Source organism: Ambystoma mexicanum, chromosome 11, assembly GCF_040938575.1.
Source record: "Ambystoma mexicanum isolate Mex_15411 chromosome 11, UKY_AmexF1_1, whole genome shotgun sequence".
Classification (NCBI taxonomy): domain Eukaryota; kingdom Metazoa; phylum Chordata; class Amphibia; order Caudata; family Ambystomatidae; genus Ambystoma; species Ambystoma mexicanum.
This window is the reverse complement of record NC_090934.1, coordinates 385,631,869-385,653,251: the sequence shown is the minus strand read 5'-3', so window position 1 is coordinate 385,653,251 and position 21,383 is coordinate 385,631,869.

Genomic DNA, 21,383 nt, shown 5'->3' with positions numbered 1-21,383 from the left:
GAACTCCATAACCAACAAGGTGTGCATAGTGTCTTGTCGCATTTTTGTATCTAGCCATCAGGCAGTGGCATTTGCTATCCACGTTTGCCACGCAGATGATGTGAACACTTTCCTCCCAAGAGCACAATCCTTTTTGCTCTATTTGTCGAGGGGAGCAGGGGTTGAGAGGGGTGTGGCCGCTTTTGTGAGTGGTTGTGACCACTAACCATTTGGGGGATAGCTGGCCCTTCACATACAATGGGTAAGTAGGTGCTGGTTTAGAGTTTCTCAACCCATGTGTTTATTGCTTTAGTTTGCACAGGATTGAGTGATGAAGGACTAATTTTCTTATTCACAGCTTTTAACAAGGGGATGTACTGGGCTACCACCTTTTTTCATTTAGTACATCTTTAATAAAGTCAGCGTCTTATTCTGACTCATTGGTCTTGATGTCAAATATGTGTGCTGCCCTGCCTAGGTCTATGTTCCTTCCATGCGAGCGGGGAGGAAGGGTGGACACATGTGAATCTAAGCAGATACACTCATCAGAAATGCTCTTACATTAAGTAATGCAGGGCTTCTGATGCTTGTTAATCTGCTTAGAATCACATGCTGTGCATAGACTAGCGAGCAGTACCCGGAGTTGGAGGTGGGGTGTGAGAAGGAACAGTAGTGAAAAGATGTCTTAATACTGCTTGTCCCACCTGAGAATCAGACCTTGAATGAGTATCCAGGCAACAGTGTTTTGTAAAGGTGTGTACAGAACTCCAGGTTGCTGCTTTGCAAAAGGACTCTAGGGGAACATTTGGAATTAATGCTATGGAAGCCCCAGTGCCCAGAGTAGAATGCGCTCTAGGCTTGAAGGGCAGTTCTCTCTTAGCAAGAGTGTAACAGAGAGTGATGCATTTGACAATCCACCTTGAGATTGCTGATTTAGAGACAGGATCCCCTTCTCTACCAGCTGCCACTGAAACGAAAATAAACAAGTTACTTACCTGTAACTGTTGTTCTCCAGCATGGGTCTGGCATGGATTCACATGCTCGTGGATATTCCCCGTTGTCAGGCTGGGAATCCTCGATAAAGAAAAAAAAAGTTTCCGTTTCACTTCTGAACTGTCTTTCTCCTAACAACCAATCACTGGTCTCTGGGTCATACTGGCCCCAGCCAATGACTGCCCTCTACATAAGCCCCTCCTCTGGCAGCTATCTTCAGATTTGGTAGCAAGTAAAATGGCAGTAGGACGAAGAGAGAAGATCCGAAGAGGGGGTAGGCAGGAGGGTTTGCATGTAAATCCATGCCAGACCCGTGCTGGAGAACAACAGTTACAGGTAAGTAACTTGTTTCTTCTCCAGCATGGGGTCTGGCATGGATTCACATGCTCATGAATATTGAGTACATAGTAGTGCACACATGCACAACCACGGGAGGCGGCAAGGCTCAACATTAAGTATCTCATCATCTCAACATTAAGCATCTCTTACCTCCTCACCAGGCTCACCTTCAAGCGAATAGGTTGCGCAGCACTGCTTGGCAGACTCTAGACTCCTCCCTGGAATCCCTGTCGACACAGTAGAATCTCGTGAAGGTGTGCGTCGACCTCCACGTAGCAGCCCTGCAGATGTCCAGCAGGGGCACACCAGACAGGAACACCCTAGTTGCAGCGATCGCTCTGGTCAAATGGGGCAACGGTCGGTTTGCCAACCGGTAACAATGGGTGATGCAGCCACAGAGCCATCTGGAAATGGAAGCCTTGGAGAGGGCTATCCCTTGGTTCACAAGGCCAAAGTTCACGAACATTGTGACGTCTTCCGAAAACTCTGTGCGGTCCATGTAGAACGTCAGCATGCTAGCCACATCCAGCGAGTGTAATGTCCTCTCAGCCGGCGACAAAGGCGTTTGGGAAGTAAACAGGTAACACCAAGGGCTCGTTGAGATGAAAGTCCATCGGAACCTTGGGCATGAAAGAGGGGTGCGTCCGTAACACTACCCTCGTCTCGTGGAATATTAAGTATAGTGGTTTACAAGAGAGGGTCTCCCACTCGTCGTGCGGAGGTGATGGATTCAAGAAACGCCATTTTCCACGATAAGAATTTCAATGGTGTCGAATGCATAGGCTTGAACAGTGACTCATGAGCCTAGTCAGCACCGCATTGAGCTCCCACGCTGGGGCCAGAGCCTTCACCGGCGGGAACAAACGGAAAAGTCCTTTGATGAACTCCTTGACCAGGCAGTGTGACCACAACGACGACCGTCCCAGAGTTCTGATGTAGCGGGAGATAGCCGCCAGATTAACATAGATGGAAGCATGCGCCAGCCCTGCCAGATGAAACAGGACGAGAAACATCCCCTGGGTAACGCCCCAGTGCCATATGTCCTGCGCCTCTCTGGAGAGCGCTGGGGATCTGCTGCCCTCCTGCTTCCGGATGTAGAACATCGTGGTGGTGTTGTCCATGAAGACCCGTATCACCTTGCCCTTGAGGGATGGAAGGAAAGACTTGAGGGCCCAAAACACTGCCCGTAGCTCCAGTACGTTGATATGTAACAACTTCTCCGGTAGCCACAGGCCTCTTGCGTGGAGACTTCCAGTGTGCGCACCCAATCCTTCCAGGGAGGCGTCCGTCGTGACCGTCTCCTGGTGAGGCGGGGACTGGAAGTCTGTGCCCGCTGACAGATGCTCGCGGACTCCCCACCACAGTATCGCTCGATGGAAATTCTCGTCGAGAGAGATCTTGTCCTCAAAGCTTTCCGATACCTGAATCCAACGGGCGTTGAGGCACTCTTGCATTGCTGCATCTGCAGCCTGCACAGCCGAATGAGGTATATGCATGCCAACATCATGCCTATGAGGGACTTGATGGACTTCACCCTTGCGATCTTCAGGGTCAACAGCTGTTGTACCTTGCCCCGGATGGCTGCAATTCTCTCCTCCGACGGAGACGCAAGGCACGATACTGTGTTGAGCCGCGACCCCAGAAACAGCTTGTCTTGCGATGGCACCAAGCAGGACTTTGTATATGCTCCGTGAGCAGCTGGACACTCTTCGCGGTGTGTATGATGGTGCTCTCCCTCAATTTTGCTCGGATGAGCCAGTCCAGGTAGGGGCATATGTGGATTCCTCGTAGACGCAGCTGCGCCGCCACTGGAGCCAGGCACTTGGTGAAAACCCTTGGCGCCGACTTCAATCCAAAGGGGAGGGCCATGAACTGGTAATGTTGCCCTAGAATCACAAAGCTCAAACTTGCGGTGTCCCTTGTGAATGGGGATGTGAAAACAGGCATCCTCCAAGTCCAGCGATAATAGAAAATCCCCTTCTTCCAGCTGTCCTAGCACATGCTGAAGGGTGACCATCCGAAACTTCTGGGATTTGATGTACTTGTTCAGACGGCACAGCTCTAGGATGGGCCTCCAACCGCCCGTCTTCTTCTTGATAAGGAAGTACCGAGACTAAACTCAGGAGCCCCGCAGCCGCTATGGAACAAGCTCTATCGCACCCTTCTTCAGCATGGCCCGTACCTCCAGCAGAAGCTGAGGGATGTGGTTTTCCTGCCTGACCACGGGTGGTATGCAAGGACACTTTTGTTGGAATTCCAGGGTGTGTCCGTGGGCCAGACCGTCCAACACCCAACAGTCGGTGGAGATGGACTTCCACACGCTGACAAAGTTGGTCAGCCGGCTTCCCACCGGGGTGCGTGGGTGGGGACCCCGACGTCACGGCCGGTTCAATCTTGCTTCGCACGGAGGTGCCACATTGGCGATGATGGCAACCCCCTCCAGACTTGCTGCAGCCCCTGTAGGCCTCCTGGGCTGAAGAGTGGGACAGTTGACCGTAGGACGATGAGCTTCGCCCGAAGCCCTTGAAGGAACCTTGGGATTTGCCTCCGGAAGTCCGAAAGGACCGCCGTCGCTGTTGAAGCATGCCAAAGGCACAAGCCATCTTGGTATCCCCACCTTGATGGCCTGAAGGTCTTTCAGAATAAATTATCCCTGGCAAAAAGCATGCCCAATACCCTCGACTGCACCTCCTGGCAAAAGTTGGTGGCGTTCAACCATCCTCGCCGACGAAGGCAAACGCTGTTGTCCATTTGGCGGAAACCTTTGTCGGCAATGTCCGTGGCCACTGTAATGGCATGGTCCGATGCCATCTCGCCCTCCTGCAGGATCTCCAACGCTTCCGCTCTCTTGTCATCAGGAAGGAAGTCCAGGAGGGGAGAGATCTTAAACCAGAGCTCCCTGACGTAGCGCACCACAATGGCGAAGGCGTTGACTGCTTTGATGGTTGTTGCTGCCCATGTGATGACCCATCGTGTCTAACTTCTTCCCCTCGCTGTCCAGAGGGGGGAGGAGGTCGTTGACGCGGAAGAGCCAGAAGATTTCTTCGTCGCCGTCGCCGAGACCACCGAATCCGGTGAAGGCTGGGACCTCAAGCACTTGGGTACAGAGTCCGGCACCCCGTACTTCTTTTCATACCAGTCCCTCTCCGCCGGGGCCGAGGACAGGTTCTTCATAAGGGACAGTCCCTCGTCCCAAATCTTGTCCAACAGAGGGGATTGACAGCACGGTCTTCCTCTTCGCCTCGCAGCGTTGGTACAGGAAACCCTCTTTCTTCTTTTACTTTGTAGTCAGTTGAAAGAGATCCAAGGCCCTCAAGACCATGGCATGGAACAAGCCTATCTCGTTGGGCGGTGAGGCTGTGGAGACGGGAGGTCCCTTCACCCACCGTCGTCGACCGTGCCCACCGTCGACGTGTCCGTATCCTTCCTTGGTGGAGGGGAGGGGGCGAAGAGTGACAAGGCAGTGGACGATGAACTCTCCTCTTCTTGGAAGGGTGCGTGCCTGATGGCCCTGGTGCCGCAGGATCATCCGGTGCTGCAGGGTCTTCCGTCGGCGGAAGAGGCATCCTCGTCCGAATCTCCGAGCACAAGGTGTGAAGTGCCTGGAGGATGTCCACCGAGATGTCCGCTGGGGTGGCAGAGGTGGAAGCGACTGTGGCAGAGGTGGAAGCGACAGAGGCAGCGGTGTAGAGTTCTACAAGTCCTCCACATCCTGCTCCTCGTCGGTCTCGTCGCCGCTCTCAACAGCTCCTTTGTCGGGGTCCTTCCCGTAGGCCTTGGCCTCAACTAATTTCTTCTTCAAAATGGTCTGGAGAGTAGAAAGCTCCTCCTCAGAGATGTCCGTGCCCTGCAGGACTACCGTGCCCCCCATTCCTTTTGACCAGGGAGACGGTTGCGAGGAGTTTGATGGGCATCGCCTTCTCCGGTGTCTTCTCTATGGGCTGAAACAATGATTCCCTACTGGCAGGCAGGGAAATTCTCACCTTGGGGACCGTACCCTGCAAGCCTGCGTCCGTGGCCTTCATTAGGGATGCCACCATGCCTCAATGGAAGGCTTTGCCAGGTGAATCTGGGCCTGCACGGCCTTCTCCGACTGGCCCGTCCGGGGCTTCTCCAAAAGCTTACCTGGGTGGTCTGACTTCCTCTTCTTCGCCGAACCCCGAGCGTTGGCTTGTGGTCGAAGGTGCCGGAGACCCTGTACTCGCCCTGGCCGCCAGGGAGTCAGTTGCAGCAGCGCTCTTTGCCCGTGGACTCACAGTGCTTGGCCTTATGTGGGCCCCGTCGCCGGGGCGCCCGCAAAGGTCTTGTGGCTGGGGGAGGCATGCTGTCGCGACTCACCCATAGCAGGGACCGGAAAAATAGAGTAGAAATCTTAGAAAAATCACAAAACGCAGTAAAAGCTCGAGAGCTATAGCACGAGGACTCCCAACACTTGAAAGAGCGGTAAAAATCTGAAGATGGCTGCCAGAGGAGGGGCTTAGGTAGAGGGCAGTAGGACCCAGAGACCAGTGATTGGATGTTAGGAGAAAGAGTTCAGAAGTGAAACTGATTTTTTCTTTACAGAGGATTCCCAGCCTGACGATGGGGAATATTCATGAGCATGTGAATCCATGCCAGATCCCATGCTGGAGAAATTGGTTTGTCTTTCTCACTGGTTTAGTTCTGTCCAGGTAAATAATGACTGCACCACGGACATCTAAGGTGTGTAGGCTTCTTTCGGCCATGTTGGTAGGGTTCTGGAAGAAAGTAGGCAGTTCTATTGATTGGTTCACATGAAATTTGGAGATAAATGTAGGCGCAAAACCAGCTTATCTCTGAACTGTAACAAAAGGGTCTAGAATTGAAAGGGCCTGTATTCACTAACCAAGTGATAGCCACTAGGAAAGCTGTTTTATAGGTAAGATCCTTGAGACTTGCTTTATGCATAGGTTCAAATTGAGACCCCATAAGTCTGGTTGATACCACACTCAGGTCCCATCCGGGAGCTGGATTAGAAATGGGGGGATGAATTCTCTTGACCCCTTCCATGAAAGCCTTAATAACTGGTATTTTCCACCACAACACCTGCTGTGACGTGGTATAGGCAGGGAGCAGCGAAAGGACCTTAAACCAGGCCTGAGTCAAGTAAGTGAGTCAGGTACAATATAATGTGCGTGGGGAACAGTCAATGGGATTGATGCCCTTGGAATTGCACCAGATAACGAAGTGCTTCCATTTGTTGGAATAGCAATATCAGGTGTTCGGTTACCTCGCTTCCCTAAATATGCCCATGCATCTCTGAGGGAGTTGCAGGTGTCCGAACTCTATAACCTCAGGAGCCAGGCTGCTAAATTCAATGCTTGCGGGCATGGGCGGAGTGTCTGCCCCTTGTCCTGCGACACCATGTTGTACGTGCAAGGTAGCTTCACTGGGAGAGAGAGACATGTCCATCAGATAAGCGAACCAGGGTTGGCGAGCCCACATTGGGGCCACCAATATCATGGTGACTGGTTCCTGGTGCACTATCTTGTTGAGTAGGAGAGTCGGGGGAAAGATTTCTCTGACCATGTGATCTAGAGTCCGTTCCCCTTGGAACAGTATGTGGGTACCTGGAGGCGTAGTCTTGACATTGAGCGTTTTCCAGAGTTTTGAACAAGTCAATTTCTGCGAACCCCCATTCTGCAAAGACGTTGGAGATGATGTCTTTGTGTAATCGCCATTCATACTCCATGGGTGGTGGGAAATCTCTGCGGACTACGTCTGCCAGAAGATTGAGTTCCCCAGGAAAATGTTGAGACAACAGGAACATGTTGCGCTTGACAGCCCACTTCCAAATGTTCTGGGACAGTTTGGAAAGCCCTGGAGAGTGAGTGCCCCCTGTTTGTTTAGATAATACGTGGCCGTGGTGCCGTCTGTGAGGATCAGGAACGTCTTCCCTGGCAGTTGTGTCTGGAAAGCTCTGTGCGCTGTTTGTTGAAGCAGGTGAGCTCCCCACCCTGTGAGAGATGGGTCTGTAGTGAGAGTGGCCTCCACTGTGGGGGGTGGTGAAAGATTTTCCCTTCAAGAGGTTCTCCCTTGACCACCACCGCAGCGAGAGAATGAGGGCTGGTGAGACAACCACTAGATCGTCCCATTGTCTGCTGGCCTGACACCACTGGCTGTTGAGCCACTCCTGCATTGGACGCATACACAAGCGCGTGTGAGGAACCAAGTAAATGCATGACGCCATCATTCCTAACAGTCGCATAGCCCTGCGTACCATCATCTCTCGAATGGCTACACAGTGAGGGATTTGAAACATGTTTTGGACCCTCTCGCCGGAGGGGAAAACAAGGCCGTCCCTTGTTCGAATTAGAGCCCCTAGGAACTGCTTAACTTGACTGGGGTCTAAACTGGATTTCTTTTTTCGTTGATGGAAAATCCTAGGCTGAATAAAAGGTCTATAGTCCTTTGGGTATTTGACAGGCATGTCTCATAAGAGTCCCCTGTTATGAGCCAGTTGTTGAGGTACGGATAAACCGGGATGGACAGCCTCTGCAGGTGAGCTGCTGTCACTGCCAGTACCTTCGTAAATACGCTTGGTGCTGAGGCTATGCCAAAGGGTAGTACCTTGAACTGAGTGCTTGTCTTGTATCATGAACCTGAGGTATTTTTTGTGCGTTGGCAACATTGAAATATGAAAGCAGGCATCTTTCATGTCCAATGTTGCCACGTAATCCCCGTGTGAGCAGGGGGATGACCTCCTGCAGGGTGACCATACAAAGCTTTTGAGGTTTCACAAATTTGTTCGCTGGGCGCAAATCTAGTACAGGGTGTATGGTGAGATCCTTTTAGGGTACAGGGAAGTACACTGAATAAATACCTTTGTTTACCTGTGTAAGAGGTACAACTTCTATGGTGCCCTTTTCCAGCAGGGTCTCGACTTCTTGTAGCAGGATGCGCAGATGTTCTGGCGTCAGGTGTCTCGAACGTGGAGGTCTGAATTGGGGGGACCGGCAGATTTCTATTAAGCCCCCCTGGCCGACGGTCTTGAGTACTGTAGAGTACTGGTCTGTAGTTATCCCCTCCCATGCTTGAAGAAATTATGTTAGCCAGCCCTCGACCGGGGAGGTATGGGAGGGGACCCGGATCTGTGTGTCATTTTTGGCCTGAGGCCGGGGAGGTTCGAGGGGTAGAATTCCGTTCCATCCCTTTCCCACGTCGTTGACCTCTTGGGGATACAGTGTGGTGTAACTGGTGGTTCCTTGGGGAGAGGACCAATTATTTCCTGAGCTGTATTAGTTCCCAGGGAACAGTTGGCCCCGAAAGGAACATCTCGATCAGCTCCCCCTCCTTGGGGAAGGCCTCTGGGTGATCTGATCCAGGGTCTTGAAGGTGTCATGCTCCTTTTCTTAGCAGTCGCTTTGTCTACTGCTTTCCCAAATAGATTAGTCTCTTCCACCGGCTTATTTATTAGCGACGCTTGAGTTTCTGGGTTGAAACCAGAGTTTTGTAACCATGCGTTTCTCTTGAGAAGGGTACCTTGAGCCAAGGACCTGCCAGCCCTCTCTGCTCCATCCAAAGTATTTTTTTTAAATACTCTGATTAACTTGTCTGCCTTCTGCTACCATGGAGAGCAAGTGAGCCCGCAGGGGTTCAGGGACTTCTTGAAGGCCCTCCTGTAGCATGGTCCATTGTGCGTCGGCATAACTAACCAACTAAGTCATGTTATTTGCGATGCAAGTGGAAAACGCTGCAGCAGCCGTGATTCTCTTCCTCAGAGCATAAAGTCTCTTGCACTCCTTGTCCGGGGTGCCTCCCCAGTTGATAGGGGAACCCTCGCTCTTTTTCTGGTTGTAGTTACCACCAGTGAGTCTGGAGTAGCATGGCCCCTGATGAGAGGGGGAGGTTCGAAACAATGTTTCTACTCTAGGATTTACTGCTCTAGTTAGGGCAGGTGTCATTAAAGAAGGGGCCAACTGCTTTTTGATCGAATTTAGCAGAGTAATAGCTTGGCTGGCAGGTGGTTTCTCTTTTAAGATGTCCTTGACAAAATCAGCCTCTGGGACAGCTTCCTGGGTAGCAATGTGTAAAGGTTCTGCTGCTTTCCTTAATATGGCGTTGCACGCCATTTGGTCATCAACCGGGGAGGCCTGTCGAGTGGGTGTGGTCGGGGGGAAATCCAAGCACAAGGCATCAGGTTCCGGTGTTGGAGTAGGTGACTGCCAAGGCTGAGGATTACCCGTGTCGGGGTTGTCCCACCCAACCCTCTGTGGGGTCGATATGAACATCCTCAGTGTCAGCAAAGGGATATTCATCCTGATTGTATTGGTCCACAGGAACCTCATCTTCAGTGAGGTCATACGTTTATATTTTTTCTTCTTCCTGAGAAGGATCAAAGTCTTTTTGAAGTTTAGCGACAGGGGGAAAGGGACTCTCTTCCAAGGGCCTCTTGGGCGTGGACTTATCTGAGAGTTCTACAAACCTCTCTAACCTATCCATACATCCCTCAAATTTCTCACTGGTCCAAATAGATGCCCCAGAGGACTCTAGGGGTGGAAAAGGCTCTTGTATTGGATCTTGCACCGCAGAACGTCGAGACTTCTCCTTTAACGTCGAAGAAATCCCTCCTGTGCCTTTCCGAAAAGCCCTTTTGGGGAACTGACGGTTGATGTGAGTCCTTTTGTCTGTCCTTAGGCTTCTCTGTGAGTTCCGATGAATCATTAGGCCTATCCCTGGATTTTGACGAATCCTTAGGTTTGTCCTTAGGTATCGACGAATCCCTGGACCGTTGCCTCTGATTATCTGCCAAAATAAACGTAACAATGCTTTCGGCAACCTCTTCAGAGGCGGAAGGGCATCTAGAACAGTCCTGCGGTTGCCCGGTTGTTTTTGGTGGAAACGGGGCCTTCTTGACCGTGGATGCCTTCTTCCGATGCGTCTCGATGGGCTCCTGAGTATTGGGGACAGCGTCCTTCGATTTAGAATGCCCGGTCGCAAGGCGCACCTGCGGTTGCGGCAAGGGCTGTCGATGACCTTTGTGCATGGCCGAAACATTTGGTGTGCCTGTTGGCGCTATGGGTCGTTTCGACTGTTTTGTCGAAGAGGTCCCGGGTGTTGTGTCTTTAGTGTGTAGAGTGTGTGCACCCATGTCGCCAGGGTGTAAAGTCCCCATAGCAGGACCTGAGTCTTGCATTACCTGGCCGGACGAGAATGCTCCGCCGAGAGGTCAGTGGCCTCCGAGGCCCGTTTGTCACTTAGCCCCTTGTCACAATCAGCGGTTGTGGCAGCTGGAAGAACAAGACTCGGCATGCGACATTCCGTAGGCCGCCATCCACTTAACACAGCGCTCCTTTAGTGTCTTTGGACTCAGGAGCTTGCAAGCCGCATAAGCTGTCTCATCGTGTTTCAGGGGCAAACACCTATTACACTTCCGATGTTCATCCTTCCAAGGAAATTTGGCCTTGCAAGAAGGGCAAAACCTAAACAGAGTCCTCTCCATAACTGAGGAAAAATATAGTGACAAAGGGACCCAGGGGAAAAAAAAGAGGAAAGGGAAAGGCATTCTCAGAAAAGGAAATGTCCACCTCAACCCCACTCTCTCTACTGTGTAGACTGGCCAGAAGGCCACGTGGTCGGCAGCGCCGACCGGAACACTGTCCGTTGAAGATCCGTGAAACCTGCTTCGGCGTAGATCAGGAAACAGCCGTCGATCGAATGGATGGTAGGATAACAATTAATAACTTTAAAATATACGACCAATGGTTGAGGATAACAATAGCAATGTCTCTGGACGAGCTCTGCATAAGGCGACCAGTATGCTGGGTGGAAAAAACAATCTGAGGGACCTCGACGCGTGAGGGATTTTGGGTACACTACATGTCACATAGGGATAGTGTTACAGGCATGCCCATGTCGACGGCCCCTTTTGATTTTCGAAAGACAAGATGCTATACTCTGCGGTTACCACTGGATGTTGGACTATATGCACAGCATGTGATTCTAAGCAGATTAACAAGCATCAGAAATATATTTTAAACTCTGCATGATTGTTTTTTTCTGCAATCGGGTTGGATGCAATCCCAGGATATAAAGGAGCATGGGTAAATGTGCACATAGGTTAGGGATAGTGTGACAGGAACGCCCCTGTTGATGTCGTTTTTCATTCAGAAACACCACAAGATTCAATACTCCACACCAACCAGTGGATATCGGCCTATGCATAGCACGTGAATGCAAACCGATCACAAGCTCAAGAAGACATGCATTACTTTCCGTAAAAGCATGTCTGATGGTTGTATCTGCTTAGATTCAAATGCTGTGCATAGTCCGACATCCAGTGGTCACTGCGGAGTATTGCATCTTGTTTTTCGAAAGTTGAAAAAGGGACGTCGACATAGGCGTGTCTGTAACACTATCCCTATAGTGACGTGTAGTATACCCAAAATCCCTCACGCATCAAGGTCCCTCTGTTTGTATTTTTTCTGCCATGAGGGAGCCTTATGACTAACGTGAATGAGTACAGAAAAGAGAGAAAGTAATAAGACATCTATGATCCTGCCATCCGAGCGGGGAGGAATAATGGGCGCATGTGAATCTAAGCAGATAGAACCATCAGAAATGCTTTTACGTAAGTAATGCATGTCTTCCGATGTTTGTTAATCTGCTTAGAATCGCATGCTGTGCATAGGCTAGCGAGCAGTATCCGGAGTTGGAGGTGGGTTGTGAGAAGGAACAGTAGAGAAAAGATGTCTTATTACTGCTTGTCCCACCTGGAAATCAGATTTAGAATGGGCATCTAGACAATAGTGTTTTGTAAAGGTGTGTACAGAACTCCAGGTTTCTGCTTTGCAAATGGAATCAAGGGGAACATTTGTAAAGAATGCTATGGATGCCCCGGTGCCTCGAGTAGAATGTGGTCTAGGCTTGAAGGGCAGTTCTCTCTTAGCAAGAGTGTAGCAGAGAGTGATGCACTGGACAATCCATCTAGAGATAGTGGATTTGGAAACTGCATCTGCTTCTCTTCCTGCTGCCACTGAGACAAAGAACGGATTAGTCTTTCTTAGTGGACGAGTTCTTTCCATATAAAACATGACCGCCCTGCGCACATCGAGTGTGTGCAGGCTCTTCTCCCCCAAGTTTGAAGGGTTTTGAAAGAACGTTGGTAGTTCTATAGACTGGTTGGCATGAAAATGGATTTCGGTGCAAACCTAGGGTGTGTACATAGAACCACCTTATCTTTGTGAACTGTTACGAAGGGATCTAAGATAGAGAGCGCTTGTAGTTCACTCACTCTCCTAATGGAGGAGATAGCTATCAAGAAAGCAGTCTTAAGAGTGAGATCCATAAGGCTCGCTTTATGCATGGGCTCGAAGGGGGAGCCCATTAGCCTGGTTAACACGATGTTCAGATCGCATCCGGGAGCTGGGTTAGATATAGAAGGGTGAATTCTTTTCACTCCCTCCATGAAGGCTTTAATAACTGGAACCTTCCACCATGACACCTTGTGTTGTGACATAGTGTAGGCGGAGAGTGCAGCTAGGTGAACTTTAATAGAATTAAAGACTAAACCTGAGCCCAGGAAGTGAGTCAGGTATAACACAATATGTGTGGCAGAGCAGTCAACGGGGTTGATGCTCCTTGAGTTACACCAGATGACAAACCGTTTCCACTTACTAGAGTAGCAGTAATGAGTGTTCGGTTTCCTAGCCTCTCTGAGAATGTCCATGCATCTCTGAGGGAGCTGCAAATGTCCAAATTCTATGACCTCAGGAGCCAGGCTGCCAAGTTCAGGGTCTGCGGGCATGGATGCAGCGTTCGGCCCCTGTCCTCTGGCAACATGTTGTACGGGCAGGGTAGTTTCACTGGAGGAGACAGGGACATCTCCATCAGATGAGCGAACCAGGGTTGGCGGGCCCCCATGGGGGCCACCAGTATCATGGTAACTGGTTCCTGGTGCATCTTGTGCACTATCTTGTTGAGAAGGGGAGTCGGGGGGGGGGGGGGGCAGGGGGCAAAGCGTAGACACATTTCCCTGACCATGTTATCCAGGGGCCGTTCCCCTTGGAGCGGTTCTGGGGGTAACTGGAGGCGTAATCTTGGCATTGGGTGTTCTCCAGAGTTGCAAACAGGTCAATCTCTGGGAAGCCCCATTCTGCGATAACATTGGAGACGATGTCTTCGTGTAATCACCATTCGTACTCTACGGGTAGAGGGATGTCTCTGCCGAGTCCGTCTGCCAAAAGATTGAGTTCCCCAGGTACATGTTGTGATAGCAGGAACATGCTGTGTTTGAGAGCCCACTTCCAGATGTTCTGGGACAGCTTGGACAGTCCTGGAGAGTGAGTGGCCCCCTGCTTGTTCAGGTAGTACATGGCCGTGGTGCTGTCCGTGAGGATCAGCACTGTTTTTCCTTGTAGGTGTGTCTGGAACGCCTTCAGTGCTTTGAAGACCGCCAACAATTCCAGTAGGTTTATGTGTTTGGACGCCACACTTGGGAGTCCAAACTCCGTGCGCAGTCTGATGGGACAGGTGAGCTCCCCATCCTGTGAAGGATGCGTCCGTGGTTAGAGTGGCTTCCACTGCGGGGGTGGTGAAGGATTTCCTCATTACAAGGTTCTCCCTCGACCACCAACGCAGCGAGAGAACCAGGGCTTGCGAAACAACCACTAGATCGCCTAATTGTCTGCTGGCCTGACACCACTGGCTGTTGAGGCACTCTTGCATTGGGCGCATGCGCGCGTGAGGAACCAAATAAATACATGACGCCATCATTCCTAGCAATCACATGGCTTTGCGTACCGTCACATCTCGACCGGCTACATATTGAGGGATCTGAAACAGCATGTTTTGAACCCTCTCTGGGAAGACTAGGCTGTCCATTGTTCGAATTAAAGCCCCTAGGAATTGCTGGACTTGGCTGGGGGGGGTCTAGACTGGACTTCTTCTCGTTGATGGAGAAGCCCAGGTGGAACAAAAGGTCTATAGTCTTTTGGGTATTTGAGAAGCATGTTTCGTAAGAATCTGTTAGGAGCCAGTCGTTGAGGTAAGGATGAACCGGAATGGACCACCTGCACAGATGTGCAGCTGCCACTGCCAGTACCTTTGTGAATACCCTTGGCGCTGAGGCTATGCTGAAGGGTAGCACTTTGAACTGATAGTGTTTGCCTTCTATCATGAACCTGAGGTATTTCCTGTGCGCTAGCAACATTGAAATATGAAAGTATGTATCTTACATGTCTAGTGTTGCCATGTAATCCTCCTGTGTGAGCAGGGGGATTACTTCCTGCAGAGTCAACATACAACATTTTTGAGGTTTTACAAATTTGTTTGCTGGGCGTAGATCTAATTAATACAGGGCGCATGGTTAGATCCTTTTTGGGTACAAGGAAGTACACTGAATAAATACCCTCCTTTACCTGTGATAGAGGCACAACCTCTATGGCTCCTTTTTGCAGCAGTGATTCCACTTCCTGAAGAAGAATAAGAAGGTGTTCTGGTGCGAGACATCTTCCCTTTGGAAGTCTGGATGTCGGGGACCAGCTGCACTTGATGCAGTAACCGTGGGCTATTGTTGACAGTACCCAACAGTCTGTGGTAATCCCCTCCCATGCCTGGAGAAAAGATGTTAACCGGCCCCCGACCGGGGATGCATGGAAGGGGACCCGAATTATCGGGTCATTTAGTGGTGGTGGCCAGGGAGCCTCTAGGAGTAGGGCCCGACCCCTTCCTTTGCCACGACGTTGGCCTCTCTGAGCGTACGCCGTGTTGGTTCCTTGAGGGGAGGACCAGTTGCTGGCTGAGGTATACTGTTGCTGAGCTTGTCGTTGGCCACGAAAAAAGCACCTATTTCCATATCTGCACTTATTGGGGGGTATTGTGATATGGTCCAGGGTTTTGAAAGTCTCATGCTCCTTTTTTGCAGTTTCCAGTGCGTCAACTGCCTTTCCAAACAATTTGGAGCCGTCCAGGGGTTTGTTAATGAGGGACACCTGTGTCTCTGGCTTGAACCCCGATTTCCTAAACCATGCATGGCTTTTAAGGAGTACGCCCTGGACTAAGGAACGGCCAGCCTTTTCTGCAGCATCTAAGGTATTTTTAATGATGCTCTGGTTCACTTGAGTGCCTTCTGTAACAGTGGCCAAAAGATGGGTGCGAAGAGGTTCAGGGACTTCCTGTAGGCCTGCGCAAAACATGCCCCACTGGGCATCAGCGTAACTAGCCAACAGGGTGGTATTGTTGGCAATGCGCGTAGCGAATGCCGTTGAGGATGTAATCCTCTTCCCGAGAGCATAGAGCTTTTTCCCCTCTTTATCAGGGGGTGCTTCACTGGTGGAAAGAGGAACCCCCGCCCTCTTCCTGGTGGTCGTCCCCACCAGGGAATCTGGGATGGAATGACCCCTAATGTATAAAGGGTCTGCGGGTGAGGGGCTAAAGAGCTTCTCAATCTGTGGATTAACACCCCTGACTAAGGCTGGTGTAGACAAAGAGGGAATGAGGCGCCTCTTGATGGAGGCGAGGAGAGGAATGGCCTGGCTAGCAGGTGGATTTTCTTTGATGATTTTTTCAACAAAATCAACCTTTGGGGTAGCTTCTCCAGGATCGATTTGAAAATGTGCAGCCGCCTTAAGTAGCATGGCATTAAACGTGGGCTGATCGTCCACAGGTGAAGGCTCTCTGACAGGAGTAGTCTGTGGAGAGGCCCGACCTAATGCGTCAGGGTCGGTTGATGTGGGTCACACGTGACAGGGTCTTCCTCAAAGCCCCCTATAGGATCTTGTAGGTCCTCAGTATCCATGAATTCATCATCATCCTGAGTGTCAACATGAGGGTCCTCAGTGAGGTCATATGTATACAGTTCCTCTTCCTGGGGGTCAAAAAGTCTAGGGAATTTGGCTTGAGGGTCTTGAGGGATTACCTCCCTTGGTCTTTTAGGTGGGATGTGCTCAGAAATGGCCACAAACCTTTCCAACCTGTTCATACAGGTCTCAAATATCTCCCTAGTCCAGTGGGAGGACCCAGAACGGTCTAGGGGCGGAAAGGCTTGCTCCTCTGCCTCCAGGCGTCGAGATCTCTCCCACAAAGTGGAGGAAATCCCCCCATCGCCCTCCAAGAAGTTGTCCCGTGGGCCAGATGGTGGAGTAGTGTCTTTGGGTCTCTCCTTCGACCTAGGGGAGGGTTCCGGCAAACCCGTCGCGCCTTTGCTAGGTCTCGGCGTCTCCTTGACCTTTCAGTAGGCTTCGGTGAATCCTTCACCCGCCGTTTCTGGGAGTCTTCACAGACTATCCTCGCAATGCTTTCAGCGACCGTCCTCGATCCGGGAGCTGATCGTGAATTGTTTTCAGCGGAACCGGAACCTTGTCGTCGACCGACGCTTTCTTGCGTTGCGTCTCAACGGATGATATTTTAGGGGTAGCACCCTTTGTATTCAACTGCCGGTCGCTAGGCGCGAATGCGGCTGCAGGGAATGATGCCGATCCCCCCATTGGCGCAGAGGCCTTCTTCGATTTACTCGAATGTCCGGGGTTGTGTGTTTTGTGACCTGTAATTGTCCGTCAGCGTCGCCGGGGTCTACATCCCCCAAAGCAGGGCCAGAGCCGTGCTTGTTGGGGCCGGGGACAGATGCCACAGAGCGAGAGCGCTCCGTTATGGAGGTCGAGTCATCACTATCCCCCTCACCACATACAGCGGCTGCGGGTGAGGAATCGGCCTTCTACATCCCGTAGGCTGCCCACCTTTTGACTCTGCGTTCCTTCAGAGTTTTCGGGCAAAGGAGCTTGCAGGACGCGCAACTAGCTTTGTCGTGCTCGAGGAACAAGCAGCAGTTACACCGCTTATGCTGGTCCTTCCACAGAAATTTGCCTTTACAATTTGGGCAAAATCTAAAAGGAGTCCTCTCCATAGCGGAGGACGTAACCAGTGATAACGACCAGGAAGGAAAGGGGGAAGAAAGGGAAAGGCATTCTAGTATGAGACAGAAATATCCACCCTGACCCCACTCACCCTACTGTGTAGGCCGGCGAGGCCAGGCCACGTGGTCAGCAGAGCCGATAGGATCACCACCTGTCGAAAACCACCGTCTGAAGAAGATCTGGTCTCGGTGAGGATGTGGAATGGCCGTCGAAAGAGGGCTGGAGGTGATATGAGTTAACAATAATTAACAAAATCGACCAAGGGTCGAGCCAATGGCAATGTCTCTTACGAGCTCTGCTTAAGGCGACCAGTATTCTGCGTGGAAAAAAACTGAGGGACCTCGATGCGCGAGGGATTTTGGGTACACTACACGTCACTATAGGAATAGTGTTACAGACACGCCCCCTTTTGACTTTTGAAAAACAAGATGCAATACCCCGCAGTGACCACTGGACGTCGGACTATGCACAGCATGTGATTCTAAGCAGATTAACAAACATCAGAAGAACAAGTTACTTTCTTACCTGGTAACATTCTTTCGATGGGATGTTCCTCCGACGTATTCCACATCTATGACAGTAATCACGACAGCTGTGCTGCTTTGGAAAAAATTTCGGCATCAGTGTCCTACGTCGATATGCTGTCCCTCGAGGTCCTCTGTTGAGCCGATGTTATAAGTAGGACGCACAACACCTCCAGCCTCAGTTGTAGTTTTTTCCCCAGAACGTGTGCCACCAATCTTCTGTCAGTATGACTACAGAAAGCCTTGCGGAAACGTAAGCTGCAATTGCATAAGAAATTCTGCAGAGGGGCAGGCTGGGAGGGTGCGATATAGAATACATCAGAGGAACATCCCATCGAAAGAACGTTTCCAGGTAAGAAAGAAACTTGTTCTTCGAAGGGATTGTGTCCTACGACTTATTCTACATCTATGACAGACTCCCAAAGCAGTACCAACGTATGGAGGAGGCAAAAGAATTTAGAATTTTAGAACGCCCAATCAAATTGCAGAATAGAGGACCGCCTTACCAAAGGCCAAATCTTGCCCATGGATGGAATCCAGGGAATAGTGTGACAAAAGTATGGACAGATGCTCATGTGGCTGCTTCACAAATATTACGAATGGGAACACCCCTCTGCAGAGCAGTGGAGGCAGCCACACCCCTAGTAGAATTAGCCCATAAGCCCACCGGAGGGTCCTTACCCGCCAGATGGTAGCATTGAGAGATTGTCAAGATGATCCAATGGGACAAGGTTTGCTTAGAAACAGCTTGACCTAAACGCCTTCCAGCGTATCCTACAAATAGCTGATCATCCACTCTGACCCGGGACATGCGTGAGATGTAGAAACTTAAAGCTCTCCTTCGATCCAACCTATGGAGCCTCTCCTCTTACTTACCAGGATGCGGAGGAGGGTAGAACGCCGGAAGAATTACCTTCTGGCTCAAATGAAATTCCGACACAACCTTCAGAAGAAAAGAAAGATGAACCCTAAGGACAACCCTGTCCTTATGGAACACCGTCAAAAGGTGGCTTGGAGGATAGTGCCTGCAACTCACTCACTCTGCGAGCATAAGTAACCACAACTAAAAATACAGTCTTAAAGGACAACAGTCTCAATGGACAAGAATGTAAGGGCTCAAACGGAGCTCCCATCAGGAACTTTAAAACTAAGTTCAAATCCCAGCCGGGCACCTGGAAAGGTGACAGAGGAAACACATTAGTTAGCCCTTTCAGAAACTGAGAAATCAAAGGAATCTTAAAATAAGAACACTCCTCAGACGAGCGCTTAAATATGGACAGCGCCGCCAGGTAACCTTTAATGGTACCTACTTGCAGGCCCTTGTGGGCTAAAGAAAGCAAAAAAGACAGAACCACAGGAATTGAACACTGAAAAGGATCCACATTCTGTACCCTGCGCCAGTCGCAGAACTTTCTCCAACGGCACAGGGATTTTGTTGCTGGCCTTCTGGCCGAGAGCAAAACCTCCATCATGTCTTCAGGGAGGTCCCTATCCTTGTACCTCAACCTTTCAGAAACCAAGCATGAACGTTGGGAGACTTGCCCTCTGGATGGAGAACCCGACCCCACTCCCGTGAGAGCAGATCGTCTCGGTAGGGAAGACAGCGTGGAGGGCAGATGGACATGTCGAGAAGGTCCAGGTACCACGCTCTCCTTGCCCATGCTGGAGCAATGAGGATCATTCGGGAACCGAACCTCCGTAACCTCCGCAGCACTTGTGGAATGACGGGGACTGGAGGAAACACGTACAACAGTGGGAAGGACCACTCCACTACGAACGCGTCCCATAAGGCTCCTCTTGGAGGAAATTCCTGTGAGCAGAATCTTTCGCACTTCCGGTTGACACTGGTGGCGAAGAGATCCACCTGTGGGGTCTCCCAAAGGGCGAATATCTCCAAAAGAACTTCCTGAGCCAGCTCCCACTCGTGAGAGACTGTGCTCTGCCTGCTCAGAGCGTCGCCGCCTCGTTTTCGTCTCCGGCCAGATGAACTGCCAAAATCGAAATTTCCTGCTGGATGGCCCAGAACCAGAGCTGTATTGCCTCTCTACACAGTGGGAGAGACCCTGCCCCCCCTTTTGTTGAGGTAGTGTACGGCCACTGTATTGTCTGTCGGAATCAGGACATTCTTCCCCCGCACAGGCTGCAGAAAAGCCTTCAGGGTTAGCCTGACGACCCTCAGATCCAACAGATTGATATGGAGTCTGGACTCCGACAGAGACCAACGACCGCTGACTGTCAACTCGTTGGCATCAGCTCCCCATCCCGTGAGGGATGCGTCCGTCACAATCGTCACCTCCGGCCAGGGTAGCCAAAATGGAGCTCCCTTCATCAGATTGCCTTCAACGGCCCACCACAGAAGATCCTGGTCGACCGAGGGCGGCACCTGAACGGGATCCGACATCCTGTCGGACGACTGCGACCACTGCATCTTGAGAGCCCACTGCAGAGATCTCATCTGCAGCCTGGCCTCTGGCAACAGTAGAATGCAGGATGCCATGAGGCCGAGCAACCACAAGAACTCGAACGCCGGGAGACTCTGGGCATGTTGAAACTTGTCCACCATCTGCAGAATGTGATGAGCCCTCACCTGGGGAGGCAAACACTGATTTCAAGTGGGACTTCTTTAAGTTGAGGGAGAAGCCCAGCCTGTGAAGTGAGAGGCAGGTGACGGATAGATGATCCAGGACTTGCTCGGGAGAGCGCGCCCTGATCAACTAATCATCCAGGTAGGGGAAGACGTAAATCCCCCCCCTTTCCTGAGATACGCTGCCACCACCACCATTAGCTTGGAGAATACCCTTGGGCGGAGGTCAATCCGAACGGCAGGACCTGAAACTGAAAATGCGAGTCACCAACCGCGAACCTCAGGTACTTCCTGTGCTTGGGATGAATCGGCACATTAAAGTAAGTGTCCTTGAGGTCCAGAAACACCAATCAGTCCTGAAGTTGAAGGGCCTGGAGGACTTGAGAGAGAGTAACCATCTTGAACTTTTTCTTCCTGAGGAGCTTGTTCAAACCACGCAAGTCCATGATGGGTCTCAATCCCCCGTCTTTTTTCGGGATCAAAAAATATGGGGGGAATACCATTCCTTGTTCCTCTTCGCTACAGGCACCAGTTCTATGGCGCCTTTCTCCAGAAGGGATTTGATTTCCTGCGCAAGGAGCGGATCCGGACTCTCCAAAGAGAGCTTCCCTGGTGGATTGTCGTGAGGCCTCTGCCTGAAAGGAAGACAGTAGCCGTGGGCTAGGATCTCCAGAACCCACACATCTGAAGTAATGGCACGTCATTCTACAAGATTCTGCGCCAGCCTTCCCCCAACCGACGAACCATGGGACATGGTGTCATGACTGAGCGGAAGTGGCTGCGGCAGTGCCTGAAGGCAAAGAGGCAACTGCCTGCGCGGCTTTGGCACCTCAAGTACCTTGTTTACCACCTCTGGTACTCCTACGTTGGCCCCTTTGACTGGCAGCCCCCCTCGATTCACCAAAGAAAGAGTAGTATTGAAAGGAACCTCCCCTCCATTGCTGTCCCCTAGGACGAAAAGGCAGAGGTTGACGTACTGCAGCACTCAAAGACTTTGCTGCAGCTTTGGAGGTCTGCAACTTCTCAAGGCTCTCGTCGGCCTTGCTGCCAAAAAGATGGTCACTATTCAAAGGGCATGTTGAGAAGCCGGGACTG